Source organism: Felis catus, chromosome A3 (genome assembly GCF_018350175.1).
Source record: "Felis catus isolate Fca126 chromosome A3, F.catus_Fca126_mat1.0, whole genome shotgun sequence".
Lineage (NCBI taxonomy): Eukaryota > Metazoa > Chordata > Mammalia > Carnivora > Felidae > Felis > Felis catus.
The window spans coordinates 113,161,764-113,171,604 of NC_058370.1; positions in this window are offsets into that span (position 1 = coordinate 113,161,764).

A 9,841-nucleotide genomic window follows, 5' to 3' on the forward strand; every position below is an offset into this window, starting at 1 on the left:
TGGGGTTTTAGGGCAGTGAAACTATTCTGCATGATACTAAAATAGAGGATACAAGTCATCATACATTGGTCGAAACTCCTAGGAAGCATAACACAAAGGGGATACTCTAATGAAACTAAGTGACTTAATGTGTCATCAACTGTAACAAATGTATTACACTAATGCTAGGTGTTAAAGGGGAAACTCCGGGGTAGGGGTGGAAGTCAGGTTGTATTATGGGAACTTTCCAACCTTTCCCTCAATTTTTCAATAAATGTGAAGCTGCTCAAAAAATAAAGGCTACTGTTTTCTTAAAAAAAGGTGAATATATCCCCCCCCCCAAAGGTGAATATATTCCCAAAAAAGAAATGTGGAAGAATTTACCTGATATCAGACATGAAGGATTAAGAAAAGGCTAATAATAATGAAGAGTGTGATACTGATGCAGAGAGAGATCAGAAGTGATGGAATTGAGCAGAGAGCTCAGAGATAGACCCCTGTGTAGGAAGAGACTTGATCTATGACAGAGCTACCTGTGCAGATCAGTGGGGGAAAGGATGAGTATTAAATAAAACAATCAGTTCCAGGGGTACCTGGGTGGCTTAGTCAGTTGAGCATCCAACTTCAGCTCAGGTCATGATCTCACAGTCTGTGGGTTTGAGCCCCGTGTTGGGCTCCATGCTGACAGCTCAGAGCCTGGAGCTGCTTCTAATTCTGTGTCTCCCTCTCTCTCTGCCCCTCCCTCGATCGGGCTCTGTCTCTCTCAAAAATAAATAAACATTAAAATAAATTAAAAAAAAATCAGTTCCACCCAGAGGGATACACCCTGAAATAATGCTTCCCAGTGCTTTTCAAATGTTGCAAAATGCTTATTTCATATGATTCATTTGGCATCCTGGGGTAAAAGGGAGGGGATGTGAGGCTTCTAGGTAGAGCTTGATGAAAAAATTAATCAAAATTTCTTTATGTTATCTAATCATTTTAAGAAAAATAAAATAGGGAATAGCAAGCACAATATTAAATATTGAAGAATTTTCCTGCTACTTCCTAATCAAGTATTTTTAAAGCTTCACTGAAAACTTGACCTTGTAGCTGCAAACATTTTTATGTTTTAACTTTTCTTTAAAAATGTTTTTTAATTAAAGAAATGTTTTAATGTTTATTTTTGAGAGAGAGAGAGAGAGAGAGCGTGAGCAGGAGAGGGGCAAAGAGAGAGGGAGAGGCAGAATCTGAAGCAGGCTCCAGGCTCTGAGCTGACAGCACACAGCCCCAGGCGGGGCTAGAACTCACCAACCAGGAGATCATGACCTGAGCCAAAGTCGGACGCTTAACGGCTTAACCAACTGAGCTACCCAGGTGCCCCTGTTTTATCTTTTAAATGACGTCTTGCAGCTCCTGATCCAGATTTTTAATTGTATCTCTCATATTCCTAAGCTATCAACAGTGAAAAATTTGTGCAAATAAATGTTAAAACTTTAAATCTTCTAAAATCATTTAGAAATTTAAGGCATTTAAAATTGAATTCAAAGCGGCTCTTCCTGCTTCACATAGGCAAATGTAATTTTAAATGTCTTGTCATAATGCCAGTGTTTCTAGAATCTAATCGATCCTTTTCACATGAATAGACATGAAGTCTATTCAAATGTTGAAGCTCTAACTTGCAGGAAGCCCGTCTACAGTTAGAGCAGTTACCACATGTTCTCATGAATTTAGGGAAACGTAGGAACACCCAGCTTTTCAGAGATTCTTCCAGAGATTGGATATGCCCCCAAATAGCTTTGATAAGCCATTCTAAGGGTGAATCATTTATGTAATCACAGTTAACAGGATCTGGCTGAGAAAGAGAAGCCATTGTGACAAAATGGAAATCGAAGAATTAAATAAACACTTTTTGATGTGATAGGGACCTCAGAGTTCACTTTACTGATGTAAAAACAAAGTTAGAAGAGAAAGAGACAGATTCGTTTGGGGCCTTAAGGCCGGCTGTGGACACAGGCAGGTGTTCTAAGACACCGTATCTAGTGCTCTTTCCATAAGACCAGATGCATGTTCTGTGACAAACAGGAAGGGGCAGTGACGTGGCTGAGTTATAGCTTTCTTTTTCTTTTCCCCTAGTGACATTTAAGACCAATAAAATTCCATTTATTTCTTCTTCTCCCTAAGGCTTCTATCCCAGCTCTTCTCCCACTCCCCATACACCCCCGCCAGGCAGAGGTAACTGGTTCCTCCTTGTTCCCATAACACTGAGTTCCAGCTTCGATTACTCACCTCATCGGAGCACAGCTGGGCTTGCATCTCTCTTCTGAGCTAGCTGTGGCATCAAACACTACAAGTTGTTCTTCTCCATATTCCCAGGGTCAAGCACAATGCCTGGTACAAAATAAGCATTTAGCAAATGTTCACTGAATAAATGAGCTAATGGCAACTCCCTTTGGCCATTAAAATCTTAACAGCGGCTACTTAGTGCCTATCCAGTTGTCCTACACAGGAAAGTTCTGTGCAAACCATTTCCCCTTTTGAACTGTTTTCCCTTCTGCTCCCTGCTCACATGTGGGAGCAGGGTGCACCTTGATGAGCACACAGCATCCCCAGGATTCCACCTGTTAGGAAATTCTCCATTTTATAGGAAAGGAGCTCAAGTGAGCATTTCTCAATGCCCACCTCCTATTTCCTTATGAGGGTCTCATCATCCTTCTTGTTTTTGGTCTTCGGTCTTCCAGGTGGTGAGAGGAGAGGACTATTTCTCTTCCAAGAGCAGGACATCCCACCTGGGGCCGAGGAGCAACGTGACATCCTATTTTGTAGGCACCCGGGGAGGCTGAGAATAGTAATTAAGGCCACAAGGGAAGGAACCAGGGAGGATAATCCCTATGGAGAGGAAGAGAGAAGTCTGCTTAGAAATAGTTTGCTTATTCATTGTCCAAGAACTTGAGTCTGGGAATGGACGGAAAAGCTGAGATGCCTAAAGATTGAAAGAAAACTTTACAACGATCTTAGGAGGTAGAAAAACTTTCTCACTCTGGCCAACAATCCTCACAGGATATGGCTTCCCTTTGACTTCTGAAGGCATCACCTACTGCTCTCCCTGGTGTTCCTTCCACTGTAGCCACACTGGCCTCACTGGTCCTAAAGTTCCCCAGACGCTCCCACCCCAAAGTCTTGGTACCTCCTCTACTACAGAGGAACTCCTTCCCCAGAAATCTGCAGGCCTTTCATACCCTCACTTCACTGCGGCCTTTGCTCCAATATTATCCCCAGAGATGCTTTCCCTGACGTCACATACCACAGCCTTCCTCCACAACCCTCCATCTATCTTCAGAGTTTTTATTAAAATAACATTAGAGTTGATATTGTCCCTTCACTACAATGGAAGGTCCATGAGGACAGAAATGTTGTTTATAGATCACTGCTGGGTCCTAGCACCTACTATGCTTCCCAGCACATATTAATATTCAGTCAATCTTCATTGAGTGAGTGAGTGAATGAATGAATGAGTGAATGAATGAAAGGGATGAGGTTCATGTACCTGAGACCGACCTTCTGTTTCAGACTCTGTGACCTGGGACTCACTATGCTAAGTAACCAGGAGCCTGATAAAGGGTTTGCCCTGAGAGACTCTACAGGAGAATCTCCTCTCCACTCATTTTTATTTTCTATTGTAAACAGAAAAGTGTGTATTTTCTTCCTAAGCAATGGGAAATTCAGGCATAGTGGGTAGAAGTATGGGCTGGGAACTCAGTCAATCCCTGGGTATTATTATTCCTTATGAAACCCTAAGCAAGGTCCTTAACCTCCCAAATTCTATAAACATGGAGATGAAGTACAGTTCCCATGAACATTAGATGACAGGCTTGCCACAGAAGAAGTAATAATCAATGAATAGTAGCTTTGGTGTTTGAAAAAGAAGACCAGAAGGAGGTGGCCCAGAAAGGAGTGATTAATGAACCCTGCTGGGGGTAGGGCCATGCAAATCCCAGTCCCAGGACTGTGGGGCTCTGGCCAGGGTAGGTGATCTGCTTCTTGTGGGAAGAGTTCTCACTCATAAATGAGGGCAGAAATCGAGGGCCTCTTACAAACACATGCATGAACCTGGCATTTCCCATAAACGTGCTAGGAGAGCAAGGGGATGAAGGCTAAAGAAAAGCTTATGAGGGATTCAGCTTTCAGAGGGGATTCCATGACACTGGGGAAAACAAGAGAGCCTCCAAGGGGAAAGCACTGCTCTGTGGGTTGGCCTGGAGAAAACCATCCAGTGTTGTTGAGTGACAAAGGCCAGAAGGACAATGCAGGCCAGGTAACTAGGGTGATTCCAATGATATTCCCAAGGAGAGACCGCCACAAGGAGAAGCGAGCTGAGGCTGTATCCCTGGGTGCCCATCAGGGCAGAAGTGAAGGGTAGAAAGCTCCAGAGCTGAGTCACTCTGGGCACAGGGCCCAAAGGACACCAGATCCACTGTCACCTACGGTTGACAAGGGGACAACTGAGGGACCCAGCAGTTGCTTTGAGGCCCTGCCTGGTCCTTCCCAGGTCTCAGTTCTATATTGCCCTGGCTCCTAAGGACACTACTGATTAGTTAGGTTTGGCTGTTGGCATTATGCCTCCAGGGTGAGTACATACCAACAAGAGAAAAGATCTTCTCTTTTTAAAAGCTGGATGGACCTATAACAAGTAAAGAGACTGAATTAGTTTCCCCCAGAAAAGAGCCCAGGAGCAATTTAATGAATTCTATCAACCATTTAAGGAAGAATTGAAGCCAATTCTTCACAAACTCTTTTAAAAATAAGAGAGAAGGAAATACTTCCCAACTTACTCTCTGAAGCCATTACTACTTGATACCAAAAGCAGACAAAGACATCAAAAGAAAACTACAGATCAGCATTTCTCATGAACATAGACACAAAAATCCTCAACAAAATACTGGCAAATTGGATCCAGCAACATACAAAAAAGGATTATGTACAATAACCAAATGGGATTTATCTTAGGAATTCAAGATTGGTTTCACATCTGAGAATCAATTAATGTAACACTTCACATTAATACAAAACAAAAACCACATGATCATCTCAATGGACACAAAAGAAGCATTTCACAAAGTTCAACATGCCTTTGTAATAAAAACCTTAAAAAACAAGGAATAGAAGAGAACTTCCACAACCTGATAAAAGACATCTATGGAAACCTTCAGTTAAATCAGACTTAATGTTGAAAAATCAATCAATCAAGCAATCAATCAGTCAGACAATGTTGAAAGAGGGAATACTTTCCCCCCTAAGAATCAGGAACAGCACAAAGATGTCTGTTCTTGGCACTTCTAGTTAACATTGTAAAGGAGGTCCTAACTAGGGCAATTAAGGAGGAAAATGAAACAAAAGGCATCTAGATTGGAAAGGAAGAACTAAAACTAGCATAATCTTGCATATAGAAAATCCTAAGAAATTCAACGAAAACTATTAGAATTCATAAATGAGCTCAGCAAGATTGCAGAATATAAGATCAATATACAAAACACATTACAATTATTATAGTAGTAATAAGTAAACTGAAATTGAAATTAAGAAACCATGGGGGCACCTGGGTGGCTCCATCAGTTGGGTGTCCAACTTTGGCCCAGGTCACGATCCCACACTTCGTGGGTTCGAGCCCCGTGTTGGGCTCTGTGCTGACAGCTCAGAGCCTGGAGCCTGCTTCAGATTCTGTGTCTCCCTCTCTCTCCGCCCCTCCCCTGCTTATACTTTGTTTTCCAAAAATAAATAAACATTAAAAAATTAAAAAAAAAACCTTCCATTTATAGTAGCATCAAAAAGAAGAAATTACTTAAGAATAAGTTTAACAAAATAATGTAACTTTTCTATTTTGAAAACTATACTACCCCATTGAAAGAAATTGAAGGCCTTAATACATGGAAAGACATCTCATGTTCATGGACATAATACTGTTAAAATGACATTGCTCTCTAAATTGATCTACATGTTCAATTCAATCCCTATCAAAATCCCTGTCTGTGTCTCAAGATTCTGGTGAGGGTGGGAGAATAAATCCCCAGTTAAACTTGGTATTTAAACTTGTGGGGCAGTGTGGCTGATTTTTCTAAGAAAGGAGCCAAAAAAACCCTAAACATGAAAGACTGTCTTAAAGGAGAATGATTTGAAAAATTGTTAAGTCTGTCCTTGAAGGTGTGTCCTTTGTTATGTGATTAACACATCTTCCTTCACAGGGACCCCTCCTAGTCCTACCTTTTGAGACTATAGCTTTCTCTGCTGTATGCAAGGGTACTCTGAGCCTGGTGCCTTCTAGACATGGCCTATTTCTCCTATTTGGATGCTGCGTGCCCCCAGTTAATTGAAACCCAAGTATCACCAGGAAAGCCCTGTAACAAAAGGCGGCTGGCTTTGGAGTTTATAAGATCTAGGTTAAAATTCATACATATGCCAGTTTGGCCAACTCAACTTCACTGATCCTGTTTCCTTTCTTTGTAAGAAAGGATGATTCAGTGGTGCATTGGTAAATGTTTTAATAATCAGCTATTTGCCAATTTCTGTTGTGTAAATACTCTCACCACAACCAATTCCCAGCCACCAATGCAGTTGGGAGTCGTTATGTACAATTAGCTGTCATGAACTGGTAACAGCCAGCTCCAGCAAGACCTCTCAGTACTTAGGTTAAGGACTGTTGTTTAAATGCACAACATACAAAAAATAGTGTTGTACTCTAATAGACCTTCAGTAAATAAAAATATCTACTGGTTAAGGTGCTCAGAAAGTCAACATTTATTTTGGGCCCACCTGGAGGAGTGAAGCTTGGGCTAGCCAACTGAGGAAAGGCTGGTACAATAGGGGAAGGAAATAGGAAAAAAGAGAATTAAACTAGGATTTTACAGAATTACCTCTGCCTAGGAGGGCATTAAAGGGGTTGGACATTCCTGAAAAAAGTATCATGATTCCTGGAGCCCAGTGAGCACCTCTTGCCCAATGAACAAATGGTTATTTAGGTGCAATCTCAAACTTTATTATGTATCAGGATTTTCTGGAGGGCTTATTAAGACACAGATTGAGGTGTGGCAACCACGGAGCTTCTGTTCCAATAGGTCTGAGGTAGACCCGAGATTTTCATTTCTAACAAGTTCTCAGGTAATGCCAATGTTCCTGCTTGGTGACCACACTTGGAGAAACCTGGAGTTATGGCAAGGAAGGCCAGAGGAGCTAGATAGGAGTTTTCTCTATCTTGACATGTATCTCTGGCTCTTTCTCCAGAGTTTAGGTCTCCGTGATCTTCCTCATGCCATTCTCTGCTACTGTGGCAAAATTGACTGATTATATATTTGGCAAAAATGAAATATGTGTGGCATCTCTGAAGACAAGTTGAGTTATGTGAATTCCCTTGTTGATCTTCTTAAACACTGACTGCACATCTGCTTTGGAGAGCACTTGTAGGAATAAAGACATTGTTTTCTTTACCACAAAAAGCTCTCTGCCTAGTAGTGCACTAGAGACCACAGGTTGGGGGAAGGGATTGGGAGAGAATGCGTCCCAGATGAAGGGCCAAAGAAAGGTGAGAACCCAGGCTGTGGTGACCAATATGGTAGTCACTAGCCACACATTGCTATTTAAATTTAATGAAAGGTAAAATAAAAACTTGGGTCCTCAGTTACACTAGCTACATATCAAGTACTCAATATCTGCATGTGGTTACTGGCTGTCACATTGGACAGCTGAGATATAGAACATTTCCAACTTCACGAAAAGTTCCATTGCACCGTGCTGATCTAGAGCACTAATGAAGAGAAGGCAGAGACTGATGATGAGGGAAGCAGTAATATCCTGCAGGAAGTGAGTTTTTGCCCCATCCATACCAGGCTGGGGAGACTTTGGAGAACATTTAATGACTCTCCAATTTGTAGAACCCACAATATTTTTGATTCAGTGTCCATAGCTACAAGGAGTCCATGGGCTCCTGTCCCAGCCCCCAGCCCTTGCTTCCAGCTAGGTCATTGAACTAGAGGTTGAAAATCATGAATGGCAGTTGGAAAGAAGTATTTGGCTGCTTTTATAGTCAACTCTTTATTTATCCTATAGCTTCTTAGTCCTCAAGCTCAATGTCATGGCCTTTGCTAGGAAAGCAGGTTGTGTGCTCCCAGACTGAGGTTGCCACTTTGTCAAGGCACAGCCTACCCATCAGCTGAGTGTGGCTGGATGATGGTGGACAGAGCTTCTGGCCTCTTACCACTGAGTCACCAAGGCCAAACTACTCTGATGTTAGGGCCTCCTTTCTAGGTCCCTGTGTCTCGGGATCCTGTACAAGGTTGGAAAATAAAACCTGAGGTGTACTCCAGATTATGTGGGCCAGTGTGGCCATTTTTCTCCAAAAATGAGAGGATCCAAGAAAACCTTGAACTCTGAAGACTTAAAACCATTAGTCTTGAATGACACTTAAACACCTGATGGAGGTGAGGCCATTTTGTTCTCAGACCAGCAATCTTCTCTCCCACCCACTTTCTAATACTTCCTAGTCTGATCTTGCCTCCAAAATCTCCTGCCCTTTTTGCCCCAGAAGGTTTAGATGACTCCTGAATTTACATATACATTTCTTAGTCCCTCCAAAGTCTTTTGCTCCATCTGATGCTCCATTGCAGCAACTTCTTCCAGGAAATTATTTCAATGAACAGGCAAGAGTGTCCAGATTGTGGGGAAATGCAGAGTCTAAACCAAAGTGTATCCAAGGGAAGCCTCAGGCTTGGAGGAAAGCAGCCAGGAAGGGAATCAAGAAGGAGTCCAGACTAATTCTTCACTGTAGCCAAAGGAGCGTGTAGAAGTGTCAAGGTTTTAAAGTGTGGTCAGTAGCACGGAGCAAAGAAGAATCATTCTTCATCTGCACACAATGAATCCTGGCTTATAAAGCTTTTTAAATGTGATCATATTTGGATCCCTTCTACACTCCTGTGGGGTATAAGGGCAGGTGTCACTGTCCCTATCTTACACATAAGGAATACTGTTCAGAGAGTAACGAGAGACTGTACGCAGGTTTCAGTGAATTCTTATGCATGTGGATATGTTGGGGGTGGGGGATATCAAGATAGATGACCAGTATCCTATTGGATTTTCTGTGTCTGGTCACAACAAGACAGCAAAGCCTGTCCTAGTTATACTCAGAATCATGATAAAAACAAAAATGCTCTTCATAAATGACTTGGGAGATAACTGCTCTTCCTCCAGTGATGGCCATCCTATGCTCTCAAAGAGAAAGTTGGTGAGAGGAATCTCATACTCCTGTGATGGTTACAAATGTTTTATCCTAAGTTAAGGAAGTCTTTTCCCTGAGGTGTCTTTTGTCGTATCAGACTGTGATACCTCCCTTTAGTTTTCTCAGAATTGATTCCCCATCACTGGGATACTGATCAACGACAGCCGTTGTTTTCTTCTTCTTACCAAAGATTTGAGCAACAAATCGTAGATGATCTAGTACATACATGAGTTATTCCTACTTGAAAGCTGAAGAGAGTGTTAGAATCATAGTATTTTAATGCTGGTATTAAAACAATTCCTAAAGCCATGGTGATGGTTTGTTTCCACAAGGAGGAACACGTAACATACACATATTGTTTTCTTGCACTGTTGACCCAAATGAAATGTTCATGAGCCTTATTTTTAAGCATCTCAGATTCATCATTTCTGCCAATACGAAGATATTAAGATTTTCCAGGAAAATTCAAGTACAATTTAGAATAAGAAAGTCCTTTGTGTGTGAAAACACTAAAGTTAAATTACGGTATTCTTTTGATCACATAAAAAATTTTAAATAAAAATATGGATGGAGTTGTGTAAAACACGTTCGATATGCTTAAGGGCTTGGTTTGCTGGGTTT